Genomic DNA, 19,439 nt, shown 5'->3' with positions numbered 1-19,439 from the left:
TCCTTTAGTCGCAGGTAAATAATCATTTAGGTCAAGGATTAATAACTCAGGTTACAAACCCTGTTTCCATGTGAGTTGGTAAATTGTGTTAGATGTAAATATAAACAGAATTCAATGATTTGCAAATCATTTTCAACCCATATTCAGTTGAATTTGCTACAAAGACAACATATTTGGTGTTCAAACTGATAAACTTTTTTTTTTTTTGCAAATAATCATTAATTTTACAATTTGATGCCAGTAACACGTGACAAAGAAGTTGGGAAAGGTGGCAATAAATACTGATAAAGTTGAGGAATGCTCATCAAACACTTATTTGGAACATCCCACAGGTGTGCAGGCTAATTGGGAACAGGTGGGTGCCATGATTGGGTATAAAAACAGCTTCCCCAAAAAATGCTCAGTCTTTCACAAGAAAGGATGGGGCGAGGTACACCCCTTTGTCCACAACTGCGTGAGCAAATAGTCAAACAGTTTAAGAACAACGTTTCTCAAAGTGCAATTGCAAGAAATTTAGGGATTTCAACATCTACGCTCCATAATATCATCAAAAGGTTCAGAGAATCTGGAGAAATCACTCCATGTAAGCGGCATGGCCGGTCACCAACATTGAATGACTGTGACCTTAGATTGACATGCCCTTTCCCAACTACTTTGGCACATGTTGCAGCCATGAAATTTTAAGTTAATTTTTATTTGCAAAAAAAACAAAGTATTGTATTCCGTTTATAGTTACATCTAACACAATTTTCCAACTTGTATGGAAACGGGGTTTGTAAAAAAAACATATTGGCATTAACATCTGTGGCTGTAGGCGACCCCCTGATGTGTTTTTTGGGTATTAAACATTGTTATGCATGTGCTTTATTGAATTGTTGCTATGGCTAATCGTGAATGCTGATTATTGACAATTAACTAATCAATACAACTACCCTCTGCTTCTTATGACATCATTGCTTCTGCTGTGTTGTACTTATTAAAAAGGCTGTTTGCAACATTTACACTAATGCCGAGATGGCGCTAACTTTCCAAATTATTTTACACAAACAGCAAACAGCACCTCTAAGAGAGCTATGTTTTTATTTCTACTTTTACATGCACTCTAAATGATTATTGAAGTTTAAAAATGTACTTGTTGTATGTAATGTTTTCAATAAAGGCCTTCTACAGTACGCGCTTAAAAAAAAAAAGGACTTATGCAATAAGTACGCATGTAGAAGCATACACTTTTGAAACTGGAGCTAAAAATATATTTCTCTTTCTTTTACTAAAGGGGAAACTGATATTTTATTTCCAACACCCGCCCTAAAAAGAATTGTAATTTTATAATGTGTACAAACATATGTTTAAAAGAAAAAAATATTTTTCTAGTATTTCACTGTCAATGTATGAATCCCGAAAAATATATTTTATTTTGGACAAAACGTGTAAAGAGAAATACATACAAATTTGCCCCTGTATAAAATATATTACATTTCTAGTCATTTCTTTATTTTATATTAGACAAATATATATATATATATATATATATATATATATACTTTTATATATATATATATATATATATATATATGTATGTATATATATATATGTATATATATGTGTATATATATATATATATATATATATATGTATATATATTTGTGTAGTTGTGCGAGATGAGTGTGTAGTTGTGCAATATATATATATATATATCATATATACATCATATATATATATATATATATATATATATATATATATATATATACATGTGTATATATATATTTGTCTATAAAATAAAAAATGACTAGAAATGTAATATATTTTATACAAGGGCAAATTTGTATGTATTTTTCCAACACATGCATATTATATATATATATATATATATATATATATATTGCACAACTACACACTCATCTCGCACAACTATGTTGATTATATATATATATATAATATGTATGTGTTGGAAAAATACATACAAATTTGCCCTTGTATAAAATATATTACATTTTTAGTCATTTTTTATTTTATATTAGACAAATATATATATATATATATATATATATATATATATATATATATATATATATATATATGATGTATATATATATATATATATATATATATATATATATATGATGTATATATATTGCACAACTATACACTCATCTCGCACAACTACACAAAAAAAAATATATATATATGTATGTATGTACGTGTATATATGTATATATATATATATATATATATATATATATATATATATACATATATATATATATATATATATATATATATATTGCACAACTACACACTCATCTCGCACAACTATGTTGATTATATATATATATATAATATGTATGTGTTGGAAAAATACATACAAATTTGCCCTTGTATAAAATATATTACATTTTTAGTCATTTTTTATTTTATATTAGACAAATATATATATATATATATATATATATATATATATATGATGTATATATATTGCACAACTACACACTCATCTCGCACAACTACACAAAAAAAAAATATATATATATGTATGTATGTACGTGTATATATGTATATATATATATATATATATATATATATATATATATATATATATAATATGTATGTGTGGGAAAAATACATACAAATTTGCCCTTGTATAAAATATATTACGTTTCTAGTCATTTTTTATTTTATATTAGACAAATATATATATATATATATATATATATGTAGGTGTGGGAAAAATCACAAGACTACTTTATCTCTACAGAACTGTTTCATGAGGGGTTCCCTCAATCATCAGGAGAATCTCCTGATGATTGAGGGTCCCTCATGAAACAGTTCTGTACAGATGAAGTAGTCTTGTGATTTTCCCCACACACACATATTGCGCTCTACCTAGGTATCGAGCACTATTCTCTGGATAAGCCAATTAATACACTGTACAATAAGTCCGAAACAGGCTTTTTGGTCACTTGTTACATAACTCCAGTGCGAATGCTAAACAAACTGCACCAAATACTTTCAAGTCCATACAATACAACGCACATTATTACATCTGGAAAAATATATGTGGTTATTACTGGGTGTGTTTACGGCGTCCTGGGCATCACTGCAGATTGCTTTTGGCTTCATGTGGCGTCCACTTCATGGTCAGACCTCCTAATTTCTACCGACGCAGCCTTTCTTTTTTATCTGTCTTCTTCTCCTTCTTCACCATATCATTGTGTCTTCAGGTTAATGCCCTTTTTTTGGTCTTCCTCTTTTATTCCTAATGATGACCCGTTGACAATTGGCCTCTAACACTCTACTATATTTCTCTCTGACACATGCTCTTTCTCTCCCAGATAAACGAGGTAAGACGATTATATTTCATATCTAAGTAGATGTTTGAGCTGGTGCTTGTTGTTTGCTGCGCGGGATGAACTCATCTCGCACAACGACACAACCAAAAGGGCATTTACCACAAACAAAGTGACCCCTCACCCCTCCTTATGCTCGTCTATGTCCTACTGACCTGTTTCATCCATTATTGATCTCGATAAAGCTTTTGGAAGGAATACTCAATGATAAATCCGCACATTTTCATGAAAGCTTGGACATTTTACACAATATTCACCTGGAATTACTTTGCAAAAGCTTTATAAAGATCGCATCCGTCGCACATAAGAAGCAGAATATTTGAGCTCCCGTCCGCAATTTCTTCCAAATAAACAACAATCTATTTTCTCACTCAGGAGGCGATTCAACCGTTTCCAAATTGACTTGCAGCCAACAATTCTGCTTCTCTGCTACATTGTGTTGTTGTTGGTTTTTTTTCTCCTTTTTGATCATCATGTGGTTGTGGTGTTTTTTTTTTAATCTTATGTTGGACATGACAACACCAATGAATGACGCCGTTATTTAAGAATGAGTCAGAAACATGCAGGTTGGAGCTTAAATTGTATTAAAGGCCTACTGAAATGAGATTTTCTTATTTAAAACGGGGATAGCAGGTCCATTCTATGTCTCATACTTGATCGTTTTGCGATTTTGCCATATTTTAGCTGATAGGATTTAGTAGAGAACATCCGCGAGAAAGTTCGCAACTTTTGGTGCTGATAAAAAAGCCCTGCCTGTACCGGAAGTAGCAGACGATGGCATCACAAGTGTGAGGGCTCCTCACGTCCTCACATTGTTTATAATGGGAGCCTCCAGCAGCAAGAGCTATTCACACCGAGAAAACGACAATTTCCCCAATAATTTGAGGGAGGATGAAAGATTCGTGGATGATAATATTGATAGCGAAGGACTAGACAATAATAATAAAATAAAATAAGAAGCGACGGCTCCACTATTAGCGTTTCAGATGTAATTAGACACATTTACTCGGATAATTCTGTAAAATCCCCTTATCTGCCCATTGTTTTAATAATGTTTTAGTGAGATTGTAAAAACATACCTTGAGGTCGGATGGCTGCGGTGAACACGCAGTGTCTCGGAGGGAAGCCGAGGAGCCAAGCTCACCGCTGCCTTTTAAACAGCTACTGCAGGAGGACGAATAATCCAATGAAGTCTCCGGTAAGATATAGATCACAATTTTCCCATCCAAAAACATGCTGGTTGACGTAGAGAAACATGTTCGCTTGACCGATCTGTGTTAAAAACTAAAACACCGGCTGTGTTTCGGTGCTAAAGACAGCTGCAATACACCAACAGCATTCTTCTTTGACGTCTCCATTATTAAATGAAGAAATTGCAAAATATTCAGTAACATAGATGTCCAAATTACTGTGGGATTATGCGATGAAAAGAGATGACTTTTAGCCGTGACTGGTACTGAGGTATTATTTCCTGACAGTCCGTGACGTCACGTCATTATTCCGCGACGTTTTCAACAGGGTACCTATCGGGAAATTTAAAATTGCAATTTAGTAAACTAAACCGGTCGTATTGGCATGTGTTGCAGTGTTAATATTTCATCATTGATATATAAACTATCAGACTGCGTGGTCGCTAGTAGTGGCTTTCAGTAGGCTTTTAAAACAGGGGTGTCCAAAGTGCGGCCCGGGGGCCATTTGCGGCCCGCAGCTAATCGTTTATCGGCCCGCCACACATTCTGCAAAAATTGCAAAATTGATAGTATTGCAAAAATAAAAAATAAAACATTTTAAAAAAAAGTGGAATGAGGTGAAATCTAATGAGAAAAAGTGACAATTTTGACACAAAGCTGCCATGCAGGCAGTTGTTTTTTTTCCTTTTGTCTTTATTTTCTTTTTTTTCCATTGTTCCAAAAAAAAAGACAAAAAAAATCCATGTTATAATGAATTATTACTTAAAAATTATCACTTAAAAATCTTTTATGTGGAAAAAATATTGCATATGTTGTGTGGTTGCCATATAAAAACATCAAAGTTTTGACAAAAGAGCATAAAACAAACAAAATTATAGTTCAAACTTAAAATCGACAGAAGTTGATCTTGAAATTTAAGTGTTAAAATTAAAAAAAATAACTAATAAAAATGCATCACTTTATGAGTGGGGAAGCTTTCGGATCTCAAATATATTTAGTAGGATTTTATTGAAGTTTTCACTGTGATTACTCAAAAATATGAAATAATTAAAATCAATGGTGTCCTGCATTATTGATCTTTGAGGGCTTTAATTGCTAAATAAAGGAACTCTCCTGAAGGAATCAATAAAGTACTATCTATCTATCTAAATACTGCATATTTCAGTTTTACTGTTAAAAAACAAAGTTGTCTTTGAGAGAAAAGGCATAAAACCTTATTTATTTTACTTTATATCAACCTCAAGTTGATATAAAGATTTACTGTAAGCATTAAATAAATAAAAAAATATTAATAATTTGACTTATTTTTAACATTTTAGTGACTGAGACCCTCTATGTTCCCCAGGAGTCCTAAGGATGAAAAAGTTTGGACACCCCTAGTTTTAAACAAAATATAAAATCTTCACTTATCCATTTTTTAAAATTCTGATTTATTTACTTTCCTTTAATTAATGTGAGCAGACAAAAATGTCTTAGTAACTATTCATTTGTGGTCATTTTACGTTTTTGTTTGTTTAATTTAAAATGATATTGCCGAAAAAGTATATCTCGATATATTTTTACTTAAACTCTATATTGGATATATATCTCGATATATTTTTGGGTAAAAGTACACATGAGTTTAAGAATATTACGTCAAATAAATAACATAGCTGTGCAAATAATACAAAATGTATCATAAACTAAGATAAGAAAAATACATTTTACATTTTAGTTTTTTGATTTCCTTTCCTGGTTCGATGACCCGCCCTATCTCGCCTCTGATTGGCCTGTGCCCGACCAATCATGACTCATCATAGGAAACAACCAACCAATCATGGAACATTCTTGGGACGAGGAAGGGGAGGAGTTTAGAACACAACAAATAAGTGGCGTTTTTAACGTGAAATAAATGATATCCATATTACGATATTTTCTTAATTCATATCTTGTTTAAAAATATATCGATATATCTTACAAACTCGATGTATCACCCAGCCCTAATTTAAGTTATATATATAAAAAATACTGTACTATTTTTATTTTTTTTATTTTTCCTCGTCGCAAAAATTTTAGACGCATCACATGTGGATTTCCTCATAAATCACTACATCCTGATATTATAATTAATGTTGTTAAGTATGGGGAAAATATTGTGTCATTAGTTATGATACAAATATTTAAGCTATATTTTTCAAAAATACTGTACTATTATTTTTCATTTTTTCTCATCGCAAAACTTTAGACGCATCACATGTGGATTTTCTCATAAATCACTATATCCTGATAGTATCATTAATGTTGGTAAGTATAGGGAAAATATTATATCATAAGCTATGCAATATTTAAGCTATATTTTTCAAAAATGCTGTACTATTATTTTAAATTTTACCTCGTCGCAAAAATTTTAGACCCATCACATGTGGATTTTCTCATAAATCACTATATCCTGATAGTATCATTAATGTTGGTAAGTATAGGGAAAATATTATATCATAAGCTATGCAATATTTAAGCTATATTTTTCAAAAATGCTGTACTATTATTTTAAATTTTACCTCGTCGCAAAAATTTTAGACCATCACATTTGGATTTCCTCATACAATCGTTATATCCTGATTGTATCATTAATGTTTTTAAGTATGGGGAAAATATTATGTCATAAGTTATGATACAATATTTAAGCTATATATTTTTTAAATACTGTACTGTTATATTTCATTTTTCCTCATCGCAAAAATTTTAGACCCATCCCATGTGGATTTCCTCATACTATCACTATATCCTGATAGTCTCATTAATGTTGGTAAGTATAGGGAAAATATTGTATCATAAGTTATGATAAAATACTTAAGCTATATTTTTCAAAAATACTGTACTATTTTCATTTTTCCATAGCTTAAATATTTTATTATAACTCGTGACACGATATTTTCCCCATACTTACCAACATTAATGATACTATCAGGATATAGCGATTGTATGAGGAAATCCACATGTGATGGGTCTAAAATTTTTGCGACAAGGAAAAATGAAAAATAATAGTACAAAACTGTGTTAAAATATAGCTTAAATATTGTATTATGATTTATTACACATTTCCCTCCATACTTACCCACATTATTGATACTATCAAGATATAGCGATAGTATGAGGAAATCCACATGTGATGGGTCTAAAATTTTTGCCACAAGGAAAAATTAAAAATAATAGTACATTGTTTTTGAAAAATATAACTTAAATATTGTATCATAAGTTATGACACAATATTTTCCCCATACTTACCAACATTAATGATACTATCAGGATATAGTGATAGTATGAGGAAATCCACATGGGATGGGTTTAAAATTTTTGCAATGAGAAAACATGAAAAAAATAATAGTACAGTATTTTTGAAAAATATATCTTAAATATTGTAGCATAACATATGACACAATATTTTCCCCATACTTACCAACATTAATGAGACTATCAGGATATAACGATTGTATGAAAAAATCCACCTGTGATGGGTCTAAAATTTTTGTGACAAGGAAAAATGAAAAATAATGGTACAATTTTTGGGAAAAATATAGCCTAAATATTGTGTAATAATTTATGACACTATTTTCCCCATACTTACCAACATTAATGATATTATCAGGATATAACGATTGCATGAGGAAATCCACGTGATGGGAAATTTTTGCACCGAGAAAACATGAAAAAATAATAGTACAGTATTTTTGAAAAATATAGCTTGAATATTGTATCAAAACTTATGACACAATATTTTCCCCATACTTACCAATATTAATGATACTATGAGGATTTTGCGATTGTATGAGGAAGTCCACATGTGATGGGTCTAAAATTTTTGCAAACAGGAAAAATGAAAAATAATAGTACAGCATTTTTGAAAAATTTAGCTTAAATATTGTATCATAACTCATGACACTATTTTCTCCATACTTACCAACATTAATGACACTATAAGGATATAGCGATAGTATGAGGTCATCCACATGGGATGGGTCTAAAATTTTTGCAACGAGGAAAAATTAAAAATAATAGTACAGTATTTTTGAAAATATAGCTTAAATATTGTATCATAACTTATGACACTATTTCCCCCATACTTACCAACATTAATGATACTATCAGGATATAGTGATAGTATGAGGACATCCACATGTGATTGGTGTAAAATTTTGCGATGAGAAAAAATGAAAAATAATAGTACAGTATTTTTGAAAAATATAGCTTAAATATTGTATCATAAGTAATGACAACATATTTTCCCCATACTTACCAACATTAATGATACTATCAGGATATAACGATTGAATGAAGAAATCCACATGGGATGGGTCTAAAATTTTTGCAACAAGGAAAAATGAAAAATAATAGTACAGTGTTTTTTTGAAAATATAGCTTAAATATTGTATCATTAATTATGACACAATAATTCTCCATACTTACCAACATTAATGATACTATCAGGATATAGCGATTGTATGAGGACATCCACATGTGATGGGTCTAAAATTTTTGCAAACAGGAAAAATTAAAAATAATATTAGTGTTTTTTGAAAATATAGCTTAAATATTGTATCATAATTTATGACACTATATTTTCTTTATACTTACCAACATTAATGATACTATCAAGATATAACGATTGTATGAGGAAATCCACATGGGATGGGTCTAAAATTTTGCGATGAGGAAAAAATTAAAATAATAGTACAGTGTTTTTTGAAAATATAGCTTAAATATTGTAGCATAACATATGACACAATATTTTCCCCATACTTACCAACATTAATGATACTATCAGGATATAGCGATCTTATGAGGAAATCCACATGTGATGGGTCCAAAATTTTTGCATACAGGAAAAATGAAAAATAATAGTACAGTATTTTTGAAAAATATAGCTTAAATATTGTATCATTAGTTTTGACACAATATTTTCCCCATACTTACCAACATTAATGATACTATCAGGATATAGTGATAGTGTGAGGAAATCCACATGATTAGTCTAAAATTTTGCGATGAGGAAAAATTTAAAATAATAGTAGTGTTTTTTGAAAATATAGCTTAAATATTGTATCATAATTTATGACACTATATTTTCTTTATACTTACCAACATTAATGATACTATCAGGATATAGTGATAGTATGAGGAAATCCACATGTGATGGGTCTAAAATTTTTGCAAACAGGAAAAATTAAAAATAATAGTACGGTATTTTTGAAAAATATAGCTTAAATTTTTTATCATAATTTATGACACTATATTTTCCACATACTTACCAACATTATTGATACTATCAGGATATAGCGATTGTATGAGGAAATCCACATGTGATGGGTCTAAAATTTTTGTGACAAGGAAAAATTAAAAATAATAGTACAGTATTTTTGAAAAATATAGCTTAAATATTGTATCATTAGTTATGACACAATATTTTCCCCATACTTACCAACATTAATGATACTATCAGGATATAGTGATAGTATGCGGAAATCCACGTGATTAGTCTAAAATTTTGCGATGAGGAAAAATTAAAAATAATAGTAGTGTTTTTTGAAAATATAGCTTAAATATTGTATCATAATTTATGACACTATATTTTCTTTATACTTACCAACATTAATGATACTATCAGGATATAGTGATAGTATGAGGAAATCCACATGTGATGGGTCTAAAATTTTGCGATGAGGAAAAATGAAAAATAATAATACAGTATTTTTGAAAAATATAGCTTAAATCTTGTAGCACAACATATGACACAATATTTTCCCCATACTTACCAATATTAATGATGTTATCAGGATATAGTGATCGTATGAGGAAATCCACATGTGATGGGTCTAAAATTTTTGCAAACAGGAAAAATGTAAAATAATTGTACAGTATTTTTGAAAATAATAGCTTAATTTAGGGCTCGCCCTTATATCAAGTTTGGAAGAAATATTGATATATTTTAAACAAGATATGAATTAAGAAAATATTGTAATATTGATATCATTTATTTCACGTTAAAATGACCAAAGAAATGATTGATAAAGTCCTCTAACCGCACCCTAAAATGCACTAAAACCTTCTTGCAAATCTCTGAAGCTTTGAGAAGCAGCTTTTGCAGCGCCATGAAATAGTTTGACAGAAGCCGTTTAGAAGCGCCACCCTTCAGCTGGAAGACAATGTGTCTCCTTATCTTGGACATGAAGCCATAAAGGAGGAAGCGCTTATGATCCGTCTGGCGTGCTCCCTTCCCCGCTGAATGGATGGACATATCCGCTAGCATATTTATTGGCTAAATGGCCATGATTTAATGTCTGAAAGATCTTTATTTGCTGCCCAGGCCAGTGAAACCATCCATGATTGAAGGCATAAAAAGAAATGCACCTTCCTTCCCGCTAAAGCATCAGGCAGACCTTCAGAATCCTAATGCAGCACTTCACTTGTCCACACTGCCAATTGTGCAAAAAGACACCATTTAATGTTGCCGTTGACACTCCCATATACTTATCACCAGAAAAAATACAGTTTTTGTCGTTACCAAAATAACGTGTCGTTAGTGTCAGGTTCAAACACTGATGTCATCTATTAAACAGACAAGAAGCAAGGAATCAGGCAGAGACCGAGTTAAATTTGGCTCAATGAGGAGAACGCATGGAGCTGCACACTTAGTTACAGTCTCCCCCTACGCTCTAAGGTACAACTCCCCTGTCCCTCTCTATTTATTCAGGAGTTTTAATAAAAAAGTGCTGAATCCAGTCGCTGATCCAGATCAGCCCCGAAATATAACCACTTGTTCCATATCCCATTTCTGACATTTTCTGAAAGTTTCATCAATATCTACCCATAGGTTTTGGAATGATGTTGCTATCGAACAAACCAACATACATACATACAAACCCCAACATATTGAAATTCAATGAATTGGTGCGTTTGCAAACCTCTACAATTATGTACAAAGGAATCTATAACCTGCTAACCGAAAATGCTGTTGAAAATAAAATTTTGTTGTTACCAAAATAACGTGTCGTTAGTGCGGATCCGACCGACTATTACCAACTGTTGTTGTGTCAGGTTCGAACATTGATGTCATCTATTAAATAGACAAGAAGCAAGGAATCAGGCAGAGACCGAGTTAAATTTGGCTCAATGAGGAGAACGCTTGGCTCTGCACACTTAGTTACAGTCTCGCCCTACGCTCTAAGGTACAACTCCCGCGTCCCTCTATTTATTCAGGAGATCCCCAGTCAACATCACTGAGGCAGCCTCTAAAAGGAGTGGTCACACATATCATGCAAAAGCAACTTCCAGTATGCACAATACGTGACGGAATGTGCCTTGTGATTTTGCGTTGACTCTGCTTCGTCTGCGTGCTGTCATCTTATTTTCGTTGAGGTCCTTGAATTCCTTGGCTGTTAGCGGGCTAAAACAAAGATAACATCTGCGGCTGAGGCCGCCCCTCAGACAAGAAGTGTTGTCCTTGCACAGATAGAAAAGTCTAACTTGAGCACGTTAGCTTGTAACTATAGCAACGGCCTTTGAGCATTGCAGTTGTGTGATAACGTAAACATAATTATTTTGACATATTGTGATTAATTGTAATGTTATTGTTAACAACTTCAATGTTGATATTTCATTTTTAACTACAATGTTATTAACAGCATGCGATTATTAACAACTACAAGTGATTACCTGCAAAAGCACTTGGCGAGTGCAGACCTCCGCCAAGTCCTACCTCCCAATAGTAAGGTATCTTTTTTAATAAGAAAGTGCTGAATCCAGTCGCTGATCCCGATCATTCCCGAAATATAACTACTTGTTCCATATCCCATTTCTGACATTTTCTGAAAGTTTCATCAATATCTACCCATAGGTTTTGGAATGATGTTGCTATCGAACAAACAAACATACATACATGCTAACCCCTTACATATTGAAATTCAATGAATTGGTGCGTTTGCAAATCTCTACATTTATGTACAAAGGAAACTATAACCTGCTACCCGAAAATGCTGTTGAAAATAACATTTTGTTGTCACCAAAATAACGTGTCGTTAGTACGGATCGGACCAACTATTACAAACTGTTATTGTGTCAGGTTCGAACACTGATGTCATCTATTAAACAGACAAGAAGCAAGGAATCAAGCAGAGATCGAGTAAAATTTGCCTCAATGAGGAGAAGGTATGGAGCTGCACACTTAGTTAAAGTCTCGCCATACTCTCTAAGGTACAACTCCCGCGTCCCTCTATTTATTCAGGAGTTCCCCAGTCATCATCGCTGAGGCAGCCTCTAAAAGGAGTGGTCAAACATATCATGAAAAGCAACTTCCTGTATGCATAATACGTGACGGAATGTGCCTTGTGATTTTGCCTTGACTCTGCGTCGTCTGCGTGCTGTCATCTTATTTTCGTTGAGGTCCTTGATTTCCTTGGCTGTTAGCGGGCTAAAACAAAGATAACATCTGCGGCTGAGGCCGCCCCCTCAGACAAGAAGTTTTGTCCTTGCACAGATAGAAATGTCTAACTTGAGCACATTAGCTTGTAACTATAGCAACGGCCTTTGAGCATTAAAGTTGTGTGATAACGTAAACATAATTATTTTGACATATTGTGATTAATTGTAATGTTATTGTTAACAACTCCAATGTTATTTCATTTTTAACTACAATGTTATTAACAGCATGCGGTTATTAACAACTACAAGTGATTACCTGCAAAAGCACTTGGCGAGTGCAGACCTCCGCCAAGTCCTACCTCCCAATAGTAAGGTATCTTTTTTAATAAGAAAGTGCTGAATCCAGTCGCTGATCCAGATCAGCCCCGAAATATAACTACTTGTTCCATATCCCATTTCTGACATTTTCTGAAAGTTTCATCAATATACCCATAGGTTTTGGAATGATGTTGCTATCGAACAAACAAACATACATACATGCTAACCCCAACATAATGAAATTCAATGAATTGGTGCGTTTGCAAACCTCTACAATTATGTACAAAGGAAAGTATAACCTGCTACCCGAAAATGCTGTTGAAAATAACATTTTGTTGTTACCAAAATAACGTGTCATTAGTGCGGATCGGACCGACTATTACCAACTGTTGTTGTGTCAGGTTCGAACATTGATGTCATCTATTAAACAGACAAGAAGCAAGGAATCAGGCAGAGACCGAGTTAAATTTGGCTCAATGAGGAGAACGCATGGAGCTGCACACTTAGTTACAGTCTCGCCCTACGCTCCAAGGTACAACTCCCGCGTCCCTCTATTTATTCAGGAGTTCCCCAGTCATCATCGCTGAGGCAGCCTCTAAAAGGAGTGGTCACACATATCATGCAAATGCAACTTCCAGTATGCACAATACGTGACGGAATGTGCCTTGTGATTTTGCGTTGACTCTGCTTCGTCTGCGTGCTGTCATCTTATTTTCGTTGAGGTCCTTGATTTCCTTGGCTGTTATCGGGCTAAAACAAAGATAACATCTGCGGCTGAGGCCACCCCCTCAGACAAGAAGTTTTGTCCTTGCACAGATAGAAATGTCTAACTTGAGCACATTAGCTTGTAACTATAGCAACGGCCTTTGAGCATTAAAGTTGTGTGATAACGTAAACATAATTATTTTGACATATTGTGATTAATTGTAATGTTATTGTTAACAACTCCAATGTTATTTCATTTTTAACTACAATGTTATTAACAGCATGCGGTTATTAACAACTACAAGTGATTACCTGCAAAAGCACTTGGCGAGTGCAGACCTCCGCCAAGTCCTACCTCCCAATAGTAAGGTATCTTTTTTAATAAGAAAGTGCTGAATCCAGTCGCTGATCCAGATCAGCCCCGAAATATAACTACTTGTTCCATATCCCATTTCTGACATTTTCTGAAAGTTTCATCAATATACCCATAGGTTTTGGAATGATGTTGCTATCGAACAAACAAACATACATACATGCTAACCCCAACATAATGAAATTCAATGAATTGGTGCGTTTGCAAACCTCTACAATTATGTACAAAGGAAAGTATAACCTGCTACCCGAAAATGCTGTTGAAAATAACATTTTGTTGTTACCAAAATAACGTGTCATTAGTGCGGATCGGACCGACTATTACCAACTGTTGTTGTGTCAGGTTCGAACATTGATGTTATCTATTAAACAGACAAGAAGCAAGGAATCAGGCAGAGACCGAGTTAAATTTGGCTCAATGAGGAGAACGCATGGAGCTGCACACTTAGTTACAGTCTCGCCCTACGCTCCAAGGTACAACTCCCGCGTCCCTCTATTTATTCAGGAGTTCCCCAGTCATCATCGCTGAGGCAGCCTCTAAAAGGAGTGGTCACACATATCATGCAAATGCAACTTCCAGTATGCACAATACGTGACGGAATGTGCCTTGTGATTTTGCGTTGACTCTGCTTCGTCTGCGTGCTGTCATCTTATTTTCGTTGAGGTCCTTGATTTCCTTGGCTGTTATCGGGCTAAAACAAAGATAACATCTGCGGCTGAGGCCGCCCCCTCAGACAAGAAGTTTTGTCCTTGCACAGATAGAAATGTCTAACTTGAGCACATTAGCTTGTAACTATAGCAACGGCCTTTGAGCATTAAAGTTGTGTGATAACGTAAACATAATTATTTTGACATATTGTGATTAATTGTAATGTTATTGTTAACAACTCCAATGTTGATATTTCATTTTTAACTACAATGTTATTAACAGCATGCGATTATTAACAACTACAAGTGATTACCTGCAAAAGCACTTGGCGAGTGCAGACCTCCGCCAAGTCCTACCTCCCAATAGTAAGGTATCTTTTTTAATAAGAAAGTGCTGAATCCAGTCGCTGATCCTGATCATTCCCGAAATATAAATACTTGTTCCATATCCCATTTCTGACATTTTCTGAAAGTTTCATCAATATCTACCCCTAGGTTTTGGAATGATGTTGCTATCGAACAAACAAACATACATACATGCTAACCCCAACATATTGAAATTCAAAGAATTGGTGCGTTTGCAAATCTCTACATTTATGTACAAAGGAAACTATAACCTGCTACCCGAAAATGCTGTTGAAAATAACATTTTGTTGTCACCAAAATAACGTGTCGTTAGTACGGATCGGACCAACTATTACAAACTGTTATTGTGTCAGGTTCGAACACTGATGTCATCTATTAAACAGACAAGAAGCAAGGAATCAAGCAGAGATCGAGTAAAATTTGCCTCAATGAGGAGAAGGTATGGAGCTGCACACTTAGTTAAAGTCTCGCCATACTCTCTAAGGTACAACTCCCGCGTCCCTCTATTTATTCAGGAGTTCCCCTGTCAACATCACTGAAAGGATGAAATATTAAACTATAACCTGCTACCCGAAAATGCACAACAATTCTTCTCAACAAAAGAGGAGAAACGTCACCTTAGAGAAATAGCTCATTTAAAACAGGTGTGTGCACATACAACATTAAAAACCTTTAGTATATCAGTTTGTGGAATTAAATTATGGAATGGATTAAGCAGTAAAGTCAAACAATACTTTAAGATGCGGTTAAAAACAAAAGTGTTTACAAAGTTTAAGGCAGAAGAATTTTGATAAACTTCTTGCTCTTTATGTAAAATTATTTATTAATCTCACTACAAGTATTAGAAGTTGCTATGAAGTGGAAAGGGGTCGGATTTAAATAAGCTTCACTTCTTCTTACTCCTTTTCGGACATGTAATGAGAAATGAAAATGTGTAAAATGTGACGTAAATAAACAAACAGAACGTTATCGTTAATAACTAAATTAATATATGAATGATATCAACTACAATATTAACAACTACAATGATATTGTTCACTTATTTGTGAAGATAGCATTGCTAACAACTACAGTGAAAACAACGAGAATATTGTCAACAACTATGTTAATAATGGCAATTGTTTTATTCAGGCCGGAATTTTTTTTTTAGTACATTCTCTTCGTAATTGTGAAAAATATAGACATTTTTGTCAGGTTCAGAAACTGATGACATCCATTAAACAGACAAGAAGCAAGGAATCATGCAGAGACATAGTTAAATTTTGCTCAATTGAGGAGAGACGTGTTTTGGGCTGTACTCTAGTTACAGATCCAAACTACGTTCTAAAAGTCTAGGCTACGTGCTTCCTCTATTTATTTGGGAGGTCCCTGGTTACATCACTGAAGCTGTTGCTGAGGGAAAGGGGTAATCTCGACAGCTCCTTTCAGACACAATATGTTATTATACAAAAATGCAGTCGTGATATCGCCTTGTCTCTGCTTGGTCTGCGTCACGGTACTCGATGTTCGGCCTTGGCAGTCACTGATACGAGACTGGCTTGCAATCTTTTGGATTGCCAGCTTTGCACAGACAAAGAAAAATACAATTTCAGCACAATTGATAATAACTATAGCAACAGCCCTTAAGCATAAGAGTTCTGTGATAATATATACATAATTAATTTAAAAAAATAATGCACTTTGTGACTTCAATAATAAATATGGCAGTGCCATGTTGGCATTTTTTTTCCATTACTTTAATTTATTTATTTTGGAAAACCTTATATTGTTTAATGCATCCAACGGGGCATCACAACAAAATTAGGCATAATAATTTTTTCATTCCACGACTGTATTAGTCAATATCGGTTAATATCAGAATCGGTAATTAAAAGTTGGACAATATCGGATATCGACAAAAAAGCCATTATCGGACATCTCTACTTTTTAAGATTCCTTCTGGTCATGAAAGTGTAAAAAGAAGTGATAACCACAGTTGTTATTGAGACATAAAAACAACACTGCCCTCACCTTGGATGACAATCTCATCTTTTAATGTTATTTTTAATCGCCATTCAAGTGTAAAAATAAGCTTTCTTAAATGTAATTGAAGCATATATATATTTATATACTGCAATGAGGTGGCGACTTGTCCAGGGTGTACCCCGCCTTCCGCCCGATTGTAGCTGAGATAGGCTCCAGCACCCCCTGTGACCCCAAAGGGAATAAGCGGTAGGAAAATGGAAGGATGGATGTTTTTCCACGGAAAAATTTAAGCATTTTAATATTTTTCATTTTCAAAACATAACAAAATATATGGATTTTTTTTTTTTTATCCTTAGGGCTCCTGGGGAGCATAAAGGGTCTCAGTCACTAAAATGTTAAAAATAAGTCATATTTTTTTTTTTTTATGTATTTAATGCTTACAGTAAATCTCTATATCAACTTAAAGTTGATATAAAGTAAAACAAATAAGGTTTTATGCCTTTTCTGTCAAAGAGAACTTTGTTTTTTATAGTAAAACTGAAATATGCAGTATTTAGATAGATAGATAGTACTTTATTGATTCCTTCAGGAGAGTTCCTTTATTTAGCAATTAAAGCCCTCAAAGATCAATAATGCAGGACACCATTGATTTTAATTATTTAATATTTTTGAGTAATCACAGTGAAAAGTTCAATAAAATCCTACTAAACATATTTGAGATCCGAAAGGTTCCCCACTCATAAAGTCATGCATTTTTATTATTTTTTTTTTACTTTTAACACTTAAATTTCAAGATCAACTTCCGATATATTTGTCGATTTTAAGTTTGAACTATTTTTTTTTTAATGCTCTTTAATCAAAACTTTGATGTTTTTATAAGGCAACCACACAACATATGCAATATTTTTCCCACATAAAACATTTCAAAGTGGTAATTTTTAAGTAATAATACCTTATAACTTAGATTTTTTGGTCCTTTTTTTTTTGAGCAATGGAAAAAAAAAGAAAATAAAGACAAAAGTTTAAAAAAAACTGCCTGCATGGCAGCTTTGTGTCACTTTTTCTCATTAGATTTCACCTCATTCCACTTTTTTTTTAATGTTTTTATTTTTTATATTTGCAATTTTTGCAGAATGTGTGGCGGGCCGGTAAACGATTAGCTGCGGGCCTCAAATGGGCCCCGGACCGCACTTTGGACACCCCTGGTATATGTATATATATATATATATATATATATATATATATATATAGGTAGGTGTGGGAAAAATCACAAGACTACTTCATCTCTACAGAACTGTTTCATGAGTGGTTCCCTCAATCATTAGATTTTAATGGAAGCATTCACATACAATGGTTTATATAGGGCACAGAGTGGGTGGGTACAGGCAGGTGTAGGGGCGTGGTGATTGGCTCATGTGTTTACCTAGGAGGTGTTTCCGTCTGTGGTGGCATGTTGAAATGATTTCACTGCGCTTGTTGAGGGATGACAGGTCTGGATGATATATGATAAACAGTTTCTCTTTCAAGCATAGGTTGCATTTTTTATTACCACTGTTGTAAGGTGTGCTGGATGCAAGAATTTGCCATGTTATTGAATATTCAACATTATTGTCTTTGAGGTTCCAAATGTGCTTGCTGAGTTCTGTAGAATTCCGCAAGGTCTTGTTTCTAAAGGAGGTGTTGTGATTATTCCATCTGGTTTTGAACGCTCCTTCGGTTAATCCTACGTACATGTCGGATGTGTTAACGTCCTTGCGTGTTACCTTTGTTTGGTAAACGACTGATGTTTGTAAGCACCCTCCGTTGAGAGGGCAATCAGGTTTCTTGCGACAGTTACATTCCTTATTGGTTTCAGAGTCGTTTAGTCTGGGGGTAGCCAGTCCTTTTGCAATTGCTTTGTTGTGGTTTGATATGATTTGTTGTATGTTATTCATACAGCTAATGTTGTTCTTGTTGAATATTTTTCTTAGGGTGTTGCCTTTGGGGAAGTGTTTGTCGATCAGAGTGAGGAGCTTGTGGCCGATATTAGTTGAGACATTTTTGCTGAATGGCGGGTTGTACCAGATGATGTTGTTTCGTTTTCTGCTCTTTTTTTTGGTTGGTTTCCTGGCGTGGGTTCAACAGTGGTAACAAA

The 19,439-nt window shown here is 33.5% G+C and overlaps 1 protein-coding gene across 1 annotated transcript in view; it reads left to right on the top strand.

Moving 5' to 3' along the window:
* The window catches only part of LOC133568022 (receptor-type tyrosine-protein phosphatase mu-like), a 610,514-nt gene that overhangs the window by 497,643 nt on the left and 93,432 nt on the right, over positions 1–19,439 (top strand). The gene's annotated exons all lie outside the window — the stretch shown is intronic.

The sequence above is a fragment of the Nerophis ophidion genome, linkage group LG14 (genome assembly GCF_033978795.1).
Source record: "Nerophis ophidion isolate RoL-2023_Sa linkage group LG14, RoL_Noph_v1.0, whole genome shotgun sequence".
In the NCBI taxonomy this organism is placed as follows: Eukaryota; Metazoa; Chordata; class Actinopteri; order Syngnathiformes; family Syngnathidae; genus Nerophis; species Nerophis ophidion.
Note: the sequence above shows the minus strand (reverse complement) of the source record. Positions and strands in the feature narration are given on the sequence as shown.